The sequence below is a fragment of the Anabrus simplex genome, chromosome 7, assembly GCF_040414725.1.
Source record: "Anabrus simplex isolate iqAnaSimp1 chromosome 7, ASM4041472v1, whole genome shotgun sequence".
In the NCBI taxonomy this organism is placed as follows: Eukaryota; Metazoa; Arthropoda; class Insecta; order Orthoptera; family Tettigoniidae; genus Anabrus; species Anabrus simplex.
This window is the reverse complement of record NC_090271.1, coordinates 227097742-227117968: the sequence shown is the minus strand read 5'-3', so window position 1 is coordinate 227117968 and position 20227 is coordinate 227097742. Positions and strand designations below refer to the sequence as shown.

The 20227-nt window shown below is 41.3% G+C and overlaps 1 protein-coding gene across 1 annotated transcript in view; it reads left to right on the top strand.

The window, feature by feature from the left end:
- LOC136877490 (KICSTOR complex protein ITFG2) overlaps positions 1-20227 on the top strand; it is a 126709-nt gene that overhangs the window by 103426 nt on the left and 3056 nt on the right. The gene's annotated exons all lie outside the window — the stretch shown is intronic.

The window sequence follows — 20227 nt, the reverse complement described above, 5'->3', positions numbered from 1 at the left end:
AGTTGCACTGAACTGTATGCCTCTGAAATTTCTCATCAAAGACAGTGACAAAATGATAAAATGCACGCTGAAAACAAACGCACACATGCACGCGCACACACACACACACACCAGAAATATCTCTCTGAAGAGGGTAACAACTACCTACAAAACCTGTACATTTCGCCTTGTGTCAGCTTATTAAATTCCAAGAGTGGTCTTTTGGATTCCAAGAAAATAAGACTATTACTGAGAGATTAGCAATTCTAAAAGTGCTGTCAGCTTCCTCAATTATCTTATTTAAAGAAAATCTTTCAGCGAACAGTTGGATAACACGCCATGATGGTCTATCTTGCAGTGATTGGCGTGATACTCTAAGGATGACCGCTAATGTCACAGCCATTCGAGCCATGCCGGGCAGGTCTGAGGGCAATTACCATTGTTGGCATTGCCGCAAGGAGATAGAAACCCTTTCTTATGTCGTGGGATTCTGTCCCTACTGCGAAACGCTGCGACTTACTAGACACCATGCGATATGAAGCTCCATTGCTCAGTCATTACGAGACGCTAGTTACACAATGCACAAAGAGGTTCATGGACTGGCGGATAACGACAGTACCCATAGGATTTATATGATAACCTTAAAAAATAACAACAATGGATATATTATTGATCCTATGGTTCGTTTCAAATCGTACACCAATCATTCCAGTGAAGTACACAAAGAGAAAAGCATCTATGTACCGGCTAGCCTCTTCTATAGACGTGAATACGGACTCTATAACATCAAGGTGGTAGGCCTCATGATCGGTGCAAGAGGAACAATTCCTAAGTTCTTTGAAGAATTCTGCTCAAGATTAAAACTACCAGAGTCGTTGATGAAGAATGTGGTCCTCAAAGCCTGTATAGGTTCAATATCAATACTGAGAAATCATTTATATTGTTGTCATTGATGCTTTCACGGCCCGTACTTGTAGACAAGATATAGGCTTTTGGGCTTATGTTGTGTCAAGAAAATAAGGTGAATTTATGTTTCACAGAGAACTATGCTCTGCGTCATCAGAAGGAAATCTCGACTGTCCTCGAGAAAGGCTTCTAAAAGAATGAACTTTGAATTTAGACGTTACCCAATAGAAGTGGCAATGGTACGTTCATTCATCACCAGATGGCTCCTCGGACGTGGTACAGCGCTAGCGTTCAAAGCGGAAGCTGATGGAACCATCAGAATCAGTCTGAGAGGGTCACATAACATAACGGGCGTATGCACATATGAAGGTTTGACATTGACTTAAGTCTGGAATAAAACATCGGGCGATGAGGAACGTACGAATTTGGAAAACACCAAAACGAAATAACAATAGGGAAGGGAACCACCTGCGTAAATCCTTAATGGCTGGCAACCAGGTATTACTTAATTGATAGCCAGTGTCCCTGTTGAAATTGTTAGGATTTCTACATATTTCCACAGCTTCCCGTATAATCCTGGACCTGTAGTGTCTTGTGTGAGTCAGAGCTCGAGCATCTTGGAATGTGACATCATGACAAGCTGTCAACCATAACCCTTCAACCTAATGCACTTTTGGTGAGTTTCAATGTGGAGTTCTTTTTCACTAAAGTGCCAATTGACTCAGTCATGTCTCTCATTAAACACGTAAGCTATTTTATCACTGCATGACTTCCAGCTATTTCTTGTGGGGTGGGAATTTCTATGAACAGACGGATGGAGTGGCTATGGGAAGTCCACTTTCGCCCGTAGTGGCTAATTTCTTTATGGAGCATTTTGAGGAGGAGGCTGTTGCTTCGGTGCCCGTCTAACCTATGATATACTGGAGGTTCGTTGATGATACATTTGTGGTCTGGAGAGAAGGTCCTGAGAAACTTCATCTATTTCTAAACCACCTAAATCAGCAACATCCTTCAATTAAATTCACTATGTAGATGGAGATGTACGGATGCCTTCCTTTCTTGGATATTCTAGTAAGAAAGAAACCGGACGGCTCCTTGGGACATACCATCTATCGTAAGCCTAGCCACACAAATCACTATCTATTTGCAGATTCTCACCACCATCCAGCACAAAAGCAAGGCATTGTCACGACACTCACCAAGAGGGAGAGACAAATTTGTGAGCCATCAAACATCCAGGTGGAGATGGACACACTCAAAGTGACATTCAAGGGTAATGGTTACTGCGATTTGCAGATTCATAGAGCCCTACATCTCAGAGAAATGACCAAGCAAAGCTCACAGAAGGAAGAAGTGAAGGGAACTGCCTACCTCCCTTACATTCGTAATACCACAGATCGAATTGCCAAGGTCCTCCGCAAACACAACATAAAAACAATGTTCGGCACAGTCACTAAAATTGCTCACAGTCTGGGTAAAACCAAGGACAAATTATCCCCACTTTTACATCCTGAGGTGTACGAATTTCCCTGTACTTGCGGTAAGTCCATTGGTATCGTATCAAGGAACATGAATGTAATATTCGTCTCAACCAGCCAGACAAATCAGCATATGTGATGTGGATTGCCGTAACAGGGTATATATACGATTTTTCACGATTTCACGCTAAGCTTTTAACATTCAAAGACCGAAGATTACTGCCTACTGGCCATGGGTACGTACTGCAAGGCGCAAGTACAACTTGCATGACCACAGATTGGTAATGTCTTTGAGGTTGAGCCAGAGGTACTCCTGAAACCTGTGGTAATGTGATGTGGAGGGCCCACGTAAAACAAACGGTGGTTGGTACGCTTGGATGTTGATGGGGTGAAAGGAGTACCTTTGGTTGTAGGGCTGTTTGGTCTTATGTTATGTAAAAACTAAAAAAAGGGCATCACTGGTATATGTCTTTGACTGTACAGTTGAATGTGTGCCATAAAACTACATCTGTCCACAATCTGTATCCATTCATACAGGTGAAAAGTTATATGTTTCCTGAGGGCAACAGTATGCAGTAAAGGGTTAAGGGAAAGATAAGTGACTTGCTCTAATAGGTAAGACCACAGGGTATTTGACAATGTCCAGCAGCAGTGGTCCATATGAAGTATTGATGTTATATTATCAGAAATGTTGGTAACTGTTACTAAAATCTCATTAGGAAAACTATGTTCATTGAGAAAACAATGTTCATTAATAAATGGAGTTTAAAGGGGTTATATTAACTTATTTATGTACACAGTAGTTGGCACCAATGCGTAAAACCACAGGGTATTTTAGCAGTGTCCAGCAATGGTGGTCTGAGGAATCATTGACGCTACTCTATTAGAAAATCTTAGGAAATTATCAAGTTTATATTGTGCCCTATAATGACTTAGTTCCCGTCAGGCTAATGCCGAGATTGAACTAAGTGCATCATAGTGAACAATACATCCACCAGAAGTGAATAAACATGGCACATAGCTTACCTTGCAAATAGTATCCTCTCCATCAGCTCCGGCATAACAGCATCAAACAGGGGGTGTCTGGTTTTTAAAAGGGTACAAAAATTAATTTTAATGAAGAGGATAATAGAAAAATGATAGGAATGCAAGGTGTGAACCAACACTAACCAAAATAACTCAAAAGTTAGCTGCATTCAATATTAACAATCTGGTTTATTACAATATACTCGGATTTTATAATTAACAAATGTCCAAGGCATATTTATTGGATATGACAATCATTCATTTATGGGCATCATGTACACATCATTTTGTTATGACATATTTGGTGTAGAGGAGACATCATCGTCCTAATCCTTTCCAGCACTGCAACAACCATCATAACATTTACATAAGTAAATGAAGATTTAAATACGAATCTGCACACTAGGCAGGTCACGGCTATCACTAACTTCCTTCTATCAACACAAATCTATGCCTCAGTGCTCTTAAACATCTTACAAATACCACAGAAACATGCTATTTACACACTATCGTCGGGGAATCGATCCCTAGACCTTCAAAGTACAACACACGAAGAATATCAGATAAAAATAAGAGGAACTCTAATATGTTATGTCATGCCGATATATCAAACAAGTTGCGGGTCTCTGTGAATGACATTGACATTCCGATACATATTACCTCTATTGGGACCGTAATATAAAAGGTCTCTGTTCTACTGTATTCTCGACAGACAACACTCAGCTCTTAACGTTCAGACATCCGTGTCATGTCACAACTACACCCTTAGGCTCTCAAACCTCGGGTTTGTAACAAGTAAGCGGCCATTTCCCTTGGCTATAAATAACCCACAGCTGACGAAGTGTAAACACAGACATGTGAAGGGAGTATTCTCTCTGCTTCCTCGAGCCTTAAATCTGGCACACCTATCGCTATCACCATTATATACTGGCTACAGGCCATAATATTCATTACATTACCAATTCAACAGTCTTTCGCAGACGTGCTACATACAACAGGCTTATACATCAATTAGACTTGGTGCTATCTGCAGCACATTCTTATTCTGGCCCTCTTACTGGTGCTCACATGGCACAAATGCTTACTTCACTGTCATTTCTAATACTTGATAGGGCCTCATATTATTTCTTTGAGCACAGTAAGCTTACTACACAATTCTTATAAGCCTCTTAAGATATGACTCGCTCAACTTGATATAACAACCCGTGTAGGTTTAAGAGATTATTGAAGATCTTAGGAATTTTTCATAAAACAACAAATATTACGATCAACATGACACATGCATCCGGAAAACATATAACTGCCTGTCTAAGTTACTGTGTTGAGACCGTAATGGTCCGATACATGAAATACACGAAGTTAAATTCGCAACCATGACCATAATATAGACAAGAATGACCACACAAAAAAAGAAAACTAATAGCATGCTACTCTACGAGCCTGAGTTCGAGCCCTGGGCATAGATACTATATACACGACTATATACCCTAACTTATCTACATGTTGGCTGAAGGCCAACTCTTGATACTGTCTCTGAATCGGTTATGGCGATTCATGCTTAGACAATGGAAAGTTCGGACCTGTATCTGTGAATATATCTGAACAGCTTCCCTAGGGACATCTCTGATTACTGCCTCATGATGGCTTTAGCTGCTGGTGGCACACATGGTTTGGCGTCTGGAGACATCCTGGCTGGCAGTAGTGTTCCTTGTGGCTCGTTCTGGTGCCTGGATGATCGCCACTTCGATGTCGTGCTGAGTAGACATCACAGATGGTCCTGGGTCGACTCTCGATGCCGTGGAGACTGCTCATCAGCTTCAGTTCCAGTTACCGCTCCACCGTAACAGATGAGCAATGTCTCGTCCAATCGTGATGTAGGGGAAAACTGTAAGAAAACGCACATTATACGGTGTCCTATGTTCGATGCCTATCACCTCTCTCACCATTACTTTGGTCTGGTAATATCAGGTCACTTTCGGATTGTAGACCTGATAATAGAATCACTCAATTTCCACTGCATAATAGTTGACTGTTCTCACAATTTGACCGAACTTCATTACCCAATCAATATTCTGAGCCTACACTAATATGTGCCATTCGTTTGGTACAATGTGAACCTCAGATTACATGAAGTGATTAGTCACGAACAGCATCTTTATCAGCAGAATATTTTCCCATGAAACTAGATCAACTCTAGTGGTATAAATTTTAAGTTCAATTATCTCTGGTGGTTACTTACTTTCCCCAAGACTTAGTTTACCTCTAAGTACGCGACTCGTAGATAGACAGTCTTCCCTTCGCTGAGTGGCGGCATAACAACCTTCATGTAGCAGCGATACACCCGATGAATGAGTCTGGCACGCTTGGCAGTTGTATATATAATCAGGCTCGCGTCCCCGCTACCAAGCTCTGCGTGGGTGGGCTCTTTTTCGCGCACCCGCGTATAGAAATTTTTCGCGCAATGTGTGTCAAGTACCTCGATTATCATTTCCGATTAAAACTATAGCCTTGCCGCATATCAAAATTTTCAGGAAATTACCATGGTTGCAGTTCTCGTATCAAATCCTATGCATTCCTCATGTAGCGTAAAATATTAATTAATTTCCTCTTCCGTCCAAGATAAAAATTCCCGCGAGATTCCACGAAGCGGTGTGCGTCCAACGCTACCGGTGAAGAGGCTTCGCTTGGGTAATAATTTTTTTATGAGTCTCTGGAAGCTTCATCTCGCTTCTGATGCCACGTTACCACGAAAAACGCGCACTCACAGATACTCTTACACAATAAAATGCTATACAAATCTCTTTCAGGGTGGTCTCATGCAATTTCTATAATTTATGCTAAAATCAATATTCTTCGACCATGAACAGAATGGTTCATAGCCCTCCGTGAATGACAAAATAAAATTTTGTCAAAAATTTTGAGACCACACTACCATCATAACAATTTTACTGCTATTGTGTTTTGATTCCCGGGATCCGGTTCTCTTTGATATTGGAGAACCAGGCTTCCCTTTCCTTTCTAGCTTGGTAATATACATCCAACAAGGCTAGAAATTTTCGCCGATTACTACCGCAGCCTGGGCAGTCTTTTTCGCCTCGCTGATCGCCTGGCGGTGGTAGACTATCCTCTGGAGTGATCACATTTATTTCTCGTTCTTCGCCGTCGTGTGTGTCTGGGAGTTCTTCTCTGTCATCTGGCACATGTTCCTCAGGAATGATAAGATCGTCTCCTGCAGTTTCAGCGGCCTCTTCAACTTCTTCTTCTTCTTCTTCGTGATTCAGCTGATATTGGCCTGGGCTGTAAAATGGTTTAAGGTTCGATGAATTGAAAACTTTTGTAACCGTCCCATCCAAACTCCGTACTTTATATGAGTCATTGTCATAGCTATGAATTATCCGATACGGTCCACTATATAACTCTGCGAATTTATGGTAATATCCCTCCGTAGGAATTGATACAGCGGGTGTCTTAATTAAAACCAGTTCGTTCACTTGTAGTTGCCGATGAAATCTCTTATGCCGTGTTCTCCGTAGCCGTTTCTCTGCTTGAGCCTTCAAGTGGTGGGCAACATTCCTCATACAAATTTCTCTGGCTAGTTGCGGATCCCGAGGGCAAGGAATGATATTTTCCCATGGGCGTTTTGGAAGTTGATTGTTATGTATCCAAGAGGGTATCATGCCTGTAGATTCGTGCTTCGTTGAATTTTTGCACTCTTTTTTTGCTAGGGGCTTTACGTCGCACCGACACATATAGGTCTTATGGCGACGATGGGATAGGAAAGGCCTAGGAGTTGGAAGGAAGCGGCCGTGGCCTTAATTAAGGCACAGCCCCAGCATTTGCCTGGTGTGAAAATGGGAAACCACGGAAAACCATTTTCAGGGCTGCCGATAGTGGGATTCGAACCTACTATCTCCCGGATGCAAGCTCACAGCCGCGCGCCTCTACGCGCACGGCCAACTCGCCCGGGTTTTTTTTTTTTGCACTCTGTTGTAATGGGTATGACAATGTATTCTACAATAGTTCGAAATTTCCCTCATGACACGCTCACTTGGATTTGCTTGTGGGTGTCTTATACTGGATAAAACATGCCTAATCCCCAAGCGATCTAGCTCACGCTTAAATCCAGCCGCCGTAAATTGACTTCCATGGTCGCTCAGTATACTTTCAGGCTTTCCCATGGTAGGTATGATTTTGTTCTTAATTTGGCTGCGTGCAGAGCGAGTGTTTGCCTTCTGAACAGGACACAGTGTCACAAATTTGATAAATACGTCCATGCATACCAAAATATACCTTAGGCCCCTTGTAGCAGCAGGCAAAGGACCGAACCAATCTATGGAGTATAGTTTACGGGGTTCTGTGGGGATTAATGGTCTCGGAGGTTGTTTTAATAAATAAGGGTTCGGCTTCACCCTTTGACAGACGTCACAGGTACGCAATCTTTTCTGCACCGTCGTCCTCGTCTTTGGCCAAACGAACGTTTCTTATAAGACTGCCACAACCTTATCAATCCCAGAGTGTCCTGTGAAATAATGGGCTACCCATACCAAGTCAATTTGCAATCGGGGAGGCACAACTATTCTAAACTTAGTATGATTTTCATCTACGAATTTGTGCAAGATACCGTTAAAATAGTGATAACTAGCAGCCTTCCTTTCTGCTTCTGTGTGCTGCGGGGTTCCGGGTTGCAATTCTTTACGAAAGTACTGTATCATCTGAAGAGTTTCAGGGAAAGCCATCTGTTCCTCGTGAATGTTCCTTAATCTTTCGAGTATGGCTTGATCTTCCTCGTTTAACATGGTTAAATTAATAGTGACCTCTTCAGAATTTGGGTTCCGGCTTGACGCATCAGCAAGCACGTTCAACTTTCCTGGGCAGTGCTCAACCGTCAGGTCAAATTGTTGCACATAAAGTGCCCATCTACTAACTCGTACATTAGCCATGTCTGTCTTCAAAATGAAGGTAAGAGCCTTATGGTCCGTTCTGATTATAATCGGGAAACCGTATACGTATTTTCTCCAGTGAGCCAGTGCAGTTACAATGGCCAACATTTCCAACTCGGTAGTAGTATATTTGAGTTCATGCGCCCGCAACTTCCGGCTCATGAAGGCCAAATATGTCACCTTGTGCTCCTTCTCTGGTGTCTCTTGATAGAGTACCTCTTCGACTCCTATTGCGGAAGCATCAGTTTGAATGATGAATTTCCTATCGAAACTGGGATATCCCAACTTTACTGAATTTTCGAGTAGTCTCTTTGTATTTAAAAGTGCAGTTTCTTGCCCATTCCCCCTTTCCAATGATTATTGGTCTTAAGCCGTTCCTGAAGGGGTGCCACTGTATCAGTATAACCAGGGCAGTGGTCTGCGAAAAAGTGGGTTAGGCCCAAGAATTGCCTAACATGTTTTATCCTTACTGGTCATGGAAAATTCTGGATCGCAGCGAGCTTTGCTGGATTTGGCCGGATACCTTGCCCATCCACAATATGCCCCAGAAATATCACACTGCGTTGGCAGAAATGTGACTTCTCCAAATTTACTTTAAAATTGCTTCTATTTAGGTCCCGAAATAACAAATTCAATTTCTCCAAGTGCTCCTCTAAAGTTTTTGTACAAATTAAAATGTCGTCTATGTAACGAATGGTAAAGTCCTTTACTTCTTGACTGAGGTTCATTTCTAAGGCCCTTATTAACGCAGAACTGCTTGTTTTCAGCCCAAAGGGCAATCTATGGAAAATATACGTTTGGTTATCAAATAGAAAGCCTGTTAGCATACTAATGCTAGGGTCCAACACGATGTGATGAAAACTGGACGTCAGGTCAACTGTGCTAAAGTACTCCGTATCTCCAAACTTCTTTAAAGTGTCCTTAAGATTTGGTGCCCTCTCGTATTCCGGGACTAATCGATTGTTGACGATCTCGCATCTAAACACACGCGAATTGATCCGTTTGGCTTGGGTACTGTACATAATGGGTTTAGAAATGGGCTTGGGGACTTAGCAATTATCCCGTTTCTCTCCATGTCCTCAATTTCCCAGACCTGGGGAAACACCTTCTCTGGGATGGGATACGGTTTTTGCTTGAACGGTTCCCAATTATTAACGCATAGTTTATACTGGAAATTTGGATTTTTTCCGGGTTTTGATCCAAAGACTGTTTCATACCGTAACAACAATTCCTTCAGCCTACCCTTGTCTTCAGCAGCGATCTTTGCTTCATCCACCTTTTCAGGCATAAGACCCAAGAATTTTCCTTTTTCCCTTTGCTCTTCTAATTCCGATAGCATAATTTCAAATTCCGGTATTATCTCCCCATGTCTAGCCAACCAATTTTCTGAAATTGTGTTGTTCATATGCAAGTCTGTTATCCATATACGTTCTTCAGGTTGGTAATCCCTGTTTGTTTAATTCAATCTCTTCGTGACGACCGTTCGTCTTCAACTTTATCGAGTTAGAGCCCATGTCAATCACTGCTTCGTACTTCCGAAGAAAATCCGCTCCTAAGATGAGGTTATATTCCATTCTTGGGAGTACTACGCATGGATGAGACACAAGTAAACTACCAATCTGAATATCCAGCAACACCTGCTCCTTACACGTCGTAGTTTTGTCTGAGATTATGCCTTTAACCTTTAATTTTGAAATAGGTATCGACGGGATCGAACTCTGGTTTGTAATTCCGAAACAAGTGCCTGTGAAACCACACTGTTAGTGGCTCCTGTATCTGTTAGTGTACAAACGTTTAACCCATGAACCCTGGTATATATGACCGGCAACTCTTTAGGTATGGGTAAATTGTTTTTGACTGGATCCTCTAGCAAGTCCTCTGGTTTTACTACCCAGCTGTGTATGGTTACTGTCGTCCATTCTGTCCCCTCGTGATTTAGGCTATCTTTTTTAACTAAGTTCAAAGTTTTTTTTATCATCCCGACCGCTTTTAACATAAGCAGTCGCATTTGGGTTGAAATTATGAGGTCGTGAGACGTTGTTATACTCTTGGTATAGACTTGTCGCGCCAGGCGAGTTAGCTGCCGCGTACATTCTAATTGCTTCCTTCCATTCAGCCGGCGGAGGTAGAATTATTTCCCTTTCTCGAGTGTGGAAAGAGCCCTCGTGTCTGCCGCCGTCATAGGAGCGTATCTGATCTTATTGTGGCCTGACACTGCTCACTCTGTTTTCGTTCCATTTAGAGTAAGCTCGTCTTGAGGCGCGATAACCCTCGTCTTGATTCCAATACGGTCTATTGTCTCGCCGTGTATCGTAGTATTTATTCCTTCTTTATCACCTTCTCCACACCTCTGCGTCGTCCCGTTGAGAGTTCCATCTTCTGGTCCGCCAGTTCGACTCTCCTCGGTACCTCAGGTTCCCTCGTACTTTCTCCATCGGCGTCGAAGTTTGGGTGCCGGAATTTTGACGATCCTTTCCGTTTCTTTCCACCAGATGTTCCCCGGTCATGACATGCACGTGATGTACGGCCTCCACGGTTCGAATCCTAGGCTGGTGTAACGTGGAAGTTTGGTCCCATAATCTTAGGGCCTCCTCAGCTTCTACAGTAGTTTTGACATTCGCCGCGATTAGGGTCCTTTGTACTTTGATAGGCAATTGCTTAATAATAGTAATTGCAATCTCTTCTTCCTCTGGGGGGTTGTCTGACTCCTGTAGACGTATATATTGTGCTATAAAATACTCGCTCAGCCTTGTGGGCGTCGAACCTGCATATTTTCGCGCATATAGCTCCATTCGTAAGGCTAATTGATGACCTTGGTTCCAGTATTTGTTGAGAAATGCTCGTTTGAATTCCTCATACGTCTGAAATATATATCTAAAGGCTCTAAACCATGCTCCCACTGATCCACCTAAAATATTTCTGCTGTACGTAGGGTTCGTTCCGGTGGGATTTGACATTCATCCATATACGTTTCTAAGTCCCTGAGAAAAGACCGTGGTGTGATCTCCCCATTAGCCTCAAATTTCTTCGGCCTGTCGTCTGGTGATCGCATCCATCCATAGACTGGGATCGTATTGCTGAGCATGGTCGTGTTTCCTTCCCGTGGCTTGGAGCTAAACGACTCGCCTAGTAGCACGGGTTTACTTCCTTGGCCTTCGTTCAGTATGTCTCGTTCATATCTATTCTCGGCTGGATTATGTAAGAAACTAAGTTTCCTTTTCTTTACCTTGCCTTCGTCCGGAAACTCTAATTGTTTCAACTTATCTCTGATCTTCTCTATATCATGCTCTAATCCCAGCATGCGCTTTTCTGCTGCTTTCTGAGTCTGTTCCCTGCGGCTTTCCAAACCCAGTACTTCAGCTTCAACCTCCTTCCTCGTCTGTTGGAGATCCAGTTCCAGTCCTGCTATCTTCGCCTTGTTCTTCTCTGTTGTCTTCTCCCATTTATCTGCTCTTTCCTGCGTCCTGTCCTCTATCTGATTTTCTAATTTATTCTCTATCCTTTCCAGGTCCTCTTGCGTTTGATCCATCCTAACTACAACTGCAATCAGATTATCCGTGACAGTACTTAACTCCTTCGTTGTCTTAGCGTCCCTTTCTTCCATCCTTTGTTCTATTCCGCTTATACTGCCCTTTATTTCACTAATCTGTTTGTCGTCTTGTGCGATTCCTCGAACTGTTTTCGTAACTCCTCTGTAGTGGCAACACAGCATATATGCACATTCTCTATCTTCGTTTCTAACTCAGCTAGAGTTTGCCTAGTCGCTTCATTCTCTGGGGCCAATTGCTCCAAACGAACGCTAGTGTGTTCTCTAAGCTCAGTTATCTGATTTGACATGCGTGTTCCTGTGTTAGCTAACTGTTCGGTCAATTTGTTACTTTGTCCTCAGCTTCAGCTACTGTCTCTTTAAAGTGTTCCTCACACTCCGCAAATTTCTCCGTGAATTTGTCAGTTAAATGTTCTTTGAGTTCCCTCAACTGTTCAGTGTTCTTAGCTACCTGTTCCTTAAATTGTTCATTCAAACGTTAATTATTCTGGGACAAATGTTCGCCGAAGCGCCGTAGCACTTCCTCAATGTCGACCGACATAATATAATCACTGATCATAAAGTCCTGCGGAGAGCTGTTCAGAATATTACAGATCTAATTTCAAAATTTCCATAACTTTCAACTGTAATATAGCCATAAATGCTCCTCACTGCCTAAATTTTGAGCTTCCATATCATAAGCAAGAACATAAATATGCGACATCACCTCTCTCCACATCCAGAATATAGTCATAACAAATTTTTAAAATCAGACAACACTAGCACGTAATTTCCAATAAATAACATAAAATATAGGGACACATATGTCTAACATGCTCTAGAAAGAAAATGGACCGCACATAATCAACAGAACACAATTCTAATCAACGATCCACACCCTAAATCCTAATTCAATCATCCGATCTAATTATACAACAAATCACCACAATATCACCAACCAGCATAATCTGCAATATCCACATTCCTAACATGAGATCTGAAAGACATAATATAGTATTAAATACCTCTGCGTTTTGCTGTTCCATACATCCAAAGGATGCACATAATATTTTGCGAGGCGAACCACACAACCGTACAGATAAAATATCTTAAATGCAGCTTATCATAAAATATGCCTGATGTCACATGAACATGCACAACCATTGTTTACGGAAATATCAGGTCCTGTATTCATCGGCATAAACTATGATCTATGACCCTGTTTACGAACCTATCGCACTACCCGTATCGGTCGTATAAATATGGTCGCGCGGCCCTATTTTGCAAAATATTCAGCCACACGTATCATCGCCCAAAAATTATGGTCGTGTACCCTCCTTTACGAAATATTTGGTCCACGTCCGGGCGCCAAAAGCTATGTGCTCTGTAATGACTTAGTTCCCGTTAGGCTAATGCCGAGATTGAACTAAGTGCATCATAGTGAACAATACATCCACCAGAAGTGAATAAACATGGCACATAGCTTACCTTGCAAATATCCTCTCCATCAGCTCCGGCTTAACAGCATCAAACAGGGGGTGTCGGGTTTTAAAAGGGTACAAAAATGAATTTTAATGAAGAGGATAATAAAAAATGATAGGAATGCAAGGTGTGAACCAACACTAACCAAAATAACTCAAAAGTTAGCTGCATTCAATATTAACAATCTGGTTTATTACAATATACTCGGATTTTATAATTAACAAAATGTCCAAGGCATATATGATGGATATGATAATCATTATTCATTTATAGGCATCTTGTACACGTCATTTTGTTATGACATATATTTGGTGTAGAGGAGACATCATCGTCCTAATCCTTTCCAGCGCTGCAACAACCATCATGACATTTACATAAGTAAATAAATATTTAAATACGAATCTGCACACTAGGCAGGTCACGGCTATCACTAACTTCCCTCTATCAACACAAATCTATGCCTCAGTGCTCTTAAACATCTTACAAATACCAAAGAAACATGCTATTTACACACTATCGTCGGGGAATCGAACCCTAGATCTTCCAAGTACAACACACGCAGAATATCAGATAAAAATAAGAGGAACTGTAATATATTATGTCATGCTGATATATCAAACAAGTTGCGGGTCTCTGTGAATGACATTGACAATCCGATACATATTACCTCTATTGGGACCGTAATATAAAAGGTCTCTGTTCTACTGTATTCTCGACAGACAACACTCAGCTCTTAACTTTCAGACATCCGTGTCATGATGTCACAACTACACCCTTAGGCTCTCAAACCTCGGGTTTGTAACAAGTAAGCGGCCATTTCCCTTGGCTATAAATAACCCACAGCTGACGAAGTGTAAACACAGACTTGTGAAGGGAGTATTCTCTCTGCTTCCTCGAGCCTTAAATCTGGCACACCTATCGCTATCACCATTATATACTGGCTACTGTCTCTGAATCGGTTATGGCGATTAATGCTTAGACAATGGAAAGTTCTGGCCTGTATCTGTGAACATATCTGAACAGCTTCCCTATGGACATCTCTGATTACTGCCTCATGATGGCTTTAGCTGCTGGTGGCACACATGGTTTGGCGTCTGGAGACATCCTGGCTGGCGGTAGTGTTCCTTGTGGCTCGTTCCGGTGGCTGGATGATCGCCACTTTGATGTGCTGAGTAGACATCACAGATGGTCCTGGGTCGACTCTCGATGCCGTGGAGACTGCTTGTCAGCTTCAGTTCCAGTTACCGCTCCACTGTAACGGATGAGCAGTGTCTCGTCTAATCGTGATGTAGGGGAAAACTGTAAGAAACCCCACATTATACGGTGTCCTATGTTCGATACCTATCTCCTCTCTTACCATTACTTTGGTCTGGTAATATCAGGTCACTTTCGGATTGTAGACCTGATAATAGAATCACTCAATTTTCACTGCATAACAATTTTACACTTGACTGTTCTTAAAATTTGACCGAACTCCACTACCCAATCAATATTCTGAGCCTACACTAATATGTGTCATTCGTTTGGTACAATGTGAACCTCAGATTACGTCAAGTGAGTAGTCACGAACAGCATCTTTATCAGCAGAATATTTTCCCATGAAACCAGATCAAAGCTCAATTATCTGTGGTGGTTACTTACTTTTCCCAAGACTTAGTTGACTTTGGAGTACGCGGCTCGTAGATAAAGACAGTCTTCCCTTCGCTGAGTGGCGGTGTAACAACTTTCATGTAGCAGCGATACACCCGATGAATGAGTCTGGCACTCTTGGCAGTTGTATATATAATCAGGCTCGCGTCTCCGCTACCGAGCTCTGCGTGGGTCGGCTCTTCTCCGCACGCCCGCTTATGGAAATTTTTCCCGCAATATATGTGTCAAGTAGCTCGATTATCATTTCCGATTACAACTATAGCCTTGCCGCATATCAATTTTTTTAGGAAATTACCCTGGTTGCTGTCCTCGTATCAACTCCTATGCATTCCTCATGTAGCATAAAATATTAATTCATTCATTCCTCTTCCCTCCAAGATAAAAAATTCCCGCGAGATTCCACGAAGCAGTGTGGGTCGAACGCTTCCGGTGAAGAGGCTTCGCTTGGGTAATCAATTTTTTATGAGTCTCTAGAAGCTTCATCTCGCTTCTGATGGCACGTTCCCACGAAAAACGCGTACTCTCAGATACCTTTACACAATAAAATGCTATACAAAGCTCTTTCAGGGTGGTCTCATGCAATTTCTATAATTTATGACCATGAACAGAATGGTTCAATATATATAAAGCAGTTTGGGGAGAATGGGTACAAAGTGTCTGGCACCAATATTCATAACAATAATTACTGCCGTTGGTTGACGATCACAGTTTGACTACACAGTACTATTTAATTTATTTCATTGAACAGTTGGGAAATTACAAGCTTATAATTAGAGATGGGAATTATAGGCACGAATAGGTTAGAATGCAAATGTATTTGAACAAGGTGCTAGTGTATGTTATCCGCATGACGGTTCTGTGGCGAGATTTGTATAAATATCAATCTGAACTATCAGAACCCCTAAAATGTATGCAACTCCCCAACATATCTGTAGAGCAGCTAGATTTCACTTGCGCCTTGTTCAAATACGTTTGCATTCTAACCTATTCGTGCCTATCTACTTATAATACATATCTACAAGAGAGAAGTCAAATTTCCACCACTGTAACTCCTTCACGAGCAAGAAATTTTATAATTATGCATTGCGCAGTGGAGGGGTGCACCTGTTGCTCTAACATTGTGAACATTACTGACGAAACGGCAGGAAATATCTAACAGGGCGCTCTCCCCACTGCTAAGTCCCGCGTGAGCATAGCAGAAGCACGGGGCCAGTCCTACCAACTGTTGATGTTCAGGAACAAAATTCCTGTTTAGATTTGATTGACCTTCGTAAAAGCATTGTTTCTAAATAAGATTTATATTGTACCACTAGATGTACAAAATCACTGATAATTAAAATTTAACCCAGATCTGCTAACATCTTCTAACGTAGCTGTTTAAAGTCACCATTGGTGCCATTCTGTAGTTAGTTGTTTATCTAACTCTGTCAGTGGCGTATACTGAGGGCTACCAAGGCTATCAGTGAAGCCCAAACCTCAAATGCGAGCGATGGAAATCTAAAGCACATTATATTGTAAGCATCTGCCACATTGTTCCATTTGCAAACCTTGAAAGCAATGAGAAAACACGTCGCACGAATTTCTGAGAACAAGGCTTCGGAGACTGATATTGCAGCCCAGACTCTCGTCCCTTCCCATCGACTCGCCTCACGCGGCTTGCTGCTGTCTGCCTACAGGTGCGGGGACCGGCGGAGGATAGCTGTGCTAGGCTTCGGTCCGTCAGATCGCCACTGTTATCACCATGCGTTACTCATCATATATACTTCTCACCTCATCCTTCTGTCTTAAATATATAGATGACGGAGTGCTGGTATTTCACTCCCGTTTACTTCTACATCATTGTAGCAAGACACTGCAGGGCTGCTGTTATAGGAGTAATATAGTTCTCTTTTTATTGGTAGATCTGCTAAAATGAAACGCAATCTTTCAGGTTTAGTGTTCTATTTTGTTGGTTGGAATCGAAACCGTGATCATGGGTCGGACACCACCAGTGATCTTCCGAGGAAGATAATTAACCATTGAACGATGGGTAAGACCGCTGTAAAATTCAACATTGTTATTTAACGATTATGATGATGATAATAATAATAATAATAATAATAATGGTGCATGGCATCTACATAGGCTTAGTGGTGACCTAATAAGGATAAAATGAATGGCGAAGACGTCATAAACACCTAGTTCCCAAGCCAGGGGAATTAACAGTATGAGGGGGTTGATTCTGAAACTTGAACCGGGGCCGTCGGACCAAAGGCAAGCATTCTATCCATTTAGCCTCAAAGCTCGACTTCAGTTTGCTAAACCTTAGGCTATCAACTCGATTGATCAGGTGTTGAGTATTGGCGGTGCAGAGGCCAGGGCAGTAGCTTGTGAAGCAGCCTAGACAACACAGCGGGCAGCTCCCTTGGCTGTTGGATGCAGCACAAAATGCTTATGGCTTGATGTTCCCTAAACCAACTATCGAAAAGGGGTAGCCTAAGTCTAGTGGTAGCCCACGTCTTGATACCAGCATACGCCACTGAACTCTGTGACCTCTGTTTTAAGTTTAAACAATATTTGTGCTGCTGCTTCACTGATACTGTAACTGCAGCATGCACACACTACAAGCAAAGTCCTAAATATTTCAGCAGTACTTATTACTATTTCTACAAAAAAAAAAAAAAAAAAATTAAACTTTGAGACCAATGACAGCGAACTATTGTATTATGTAACACTGTGTATGTTGTGAAAAAACAAATGGAGATAATTAGCAAAGAGTGGGTTTCAGACTGTCAAGGTAAGCGACACGTCGTGCTATAAGCGCCAGGTATGAATTCGTGTCAGATTCCCATGATCCTAATATCTTCCCTGAGACAATCGAGCCGTTTCTTGGATGTGCCTGTAGTGGATTTTCTTCTGGGTTGTATTGAGCAGCTATCTTAGTAATCAATCACTCGTCTCTGCTTGTGACATTTTGTAAGTTCTTGGAGATATTTGAAACACTAAATCTGGGAAATGAAACATTAATTTGAAATAAATATAAATAACGAAGTTGGGAACCACCTGCAAAAGATTTACAGGAATAACTGACTCTGTAGAGCATGAATGAACTCCATCTCCCAAGGCGACGGTCATCAGGCTGATGAGGCTCCAAACTTGCTTTATTTCCTTTCCTGTTACTATTTAATCCTGAAAATAAATTTGGGTAGCCTGCCAGGTTTTTCCCTACTCCGCCAATAAAAGATTTGCTATCAGTTTCACTATTAGAATTTACTTCCAAAATAAAACAAAACAAACACCAACAATTATCACGTGATGAGACCAATATAAACATCTACAAGCTATACACCACAACTATACATAATTTTGAATTTTACGACTATCCATTCTTAACCTTATATTACATTAGCACAATAGCATCATTACTGTGGAATTTATTTATCCCGGGTTATAACTGTATGTTAAAACAGCCGGGCTGATTGGCTCAGACGGTTAAGGTACTGACCTTCTGACGCAATTTGGCAGGTTCGAACCTGGCTCAGTCTTGCGATATTTGAAGGTGCTCAAGTACGTCAGCCTCATGTTGGTAGATTTACTGGAACTTAACAGAACTCCTGTGGGACTAAATTCTGACGCCTCGGCATCTCCAAAAACCGTAAAAAGTAGTTAGTGGGACTTAAAGCCAATAACATTATTATTATTATTATTATTATTATTATTATTATTATTATTATTATTATTATTTGAGTCATCAATCCAAAGACTGGTTTGATACAGCTTTCCATGCCACCCTATCCTGTGCTAACCTTTTCATTTCTACATAACTACTACATCGTACATCTGCTGTAATCTGCTTATCATATTCATATCTTGGTCTACCCCTACAGTTCTTACCACCTACACTTCCCTCAAAAACTAACTGTAGAAGTCCTGGGTGTCTTAAGATGTGCCCTATCATTCTATCTCTTCTTCTGGTCAAATTTAACCAAATCAATCTCCTCTCACCATTTCGATTCAGTAACTCTTCATTCGTGAATCTATCTACCCGTCTCGCCTTCAGCATTCTTCTGTAACACCGCATTTCAAAAGCTTCTATTCTTTCTTTCTGAACTAGTTGTTGTATGTGTCTCACTTCCATACAGTGCCACACTCCAGACAAAAATCTTCAAAAACATCTTTCCAATTCCATTATTATTATTAATATTATTATTATTATTATTATGTTAAAACAAACCTAGTCACCTCACTACACTGTGTTAATCAAATAACTTCACCGTGTAAAAAACTTCTGTGGACTAGATGCAAGACAAATGCCATGTCAAATCTATCAAAGAACGACAAGCACTGAACATGTGACCTACAATTTCTTGTAGCAATAATTAGTTCTCTGCCCAACAACACCTTATCTCCAGATTACACCTATAAAACAATATCCACATCTGACGACACAGTAAAAATCAATACGTAAGAGTGTTTAGCACGACCTGGGATAATAACAATCAAATAAGAAAATAATAACCAGAATACATACCAGAAATTCCAAGGAAAAGACCGTCGCGATTTGCAGAAGCAAGGGCACAAGAGGCCAAGTGAATCAATTAAACTAAGTTTAATTACTAATTGGCTGAAATAATAAATCCTCAAATTAAATTTTTGAAAGAAAATTTTAATGGAAAGTAAATTATTTAAAATGGACTTCCGACCTTGTCCAAAACTACAAATTAAAATTTCTGAAATATTAATAAATTGAAAATTAATTCAAAATTAATTGCCTTAACACCAACTATTACAGTATTGAACGCTAACCACTGGATACCACCTGAAAATCTTTCTAATGCACTATCTCGGTTATCGATGATGCATGGAAACTCATAAGCCACCAACTTCCCCAACTTCGATTATCTGGGAGAAGTAAATCAATAAACATGCAAATGAACCCACAAGAAGATCAAATAAACAAATATCACACTTCCTACCGTTACTTTAATTAAGTGAGTATCTCAAGACGGCAGATAAGTCATCAACACGCACGAAAAATCATATCCACATCAGATGAATGTCAAGTGTCATCAATAATTAACTGATACATGTCAGACACAACAGAGCAACGCCCTCCAACCGTTTGCATTCTATTACACGGCAGTGTAACACATGACTACCACAATAATCAAAATGGCTACTCGAAAGTACCGAGGAGTTCATTAGAAAAGCCTTCTTCTAAATATTTTACTTGCTCAAATGGTGGTTTGAAAATCTTCAAA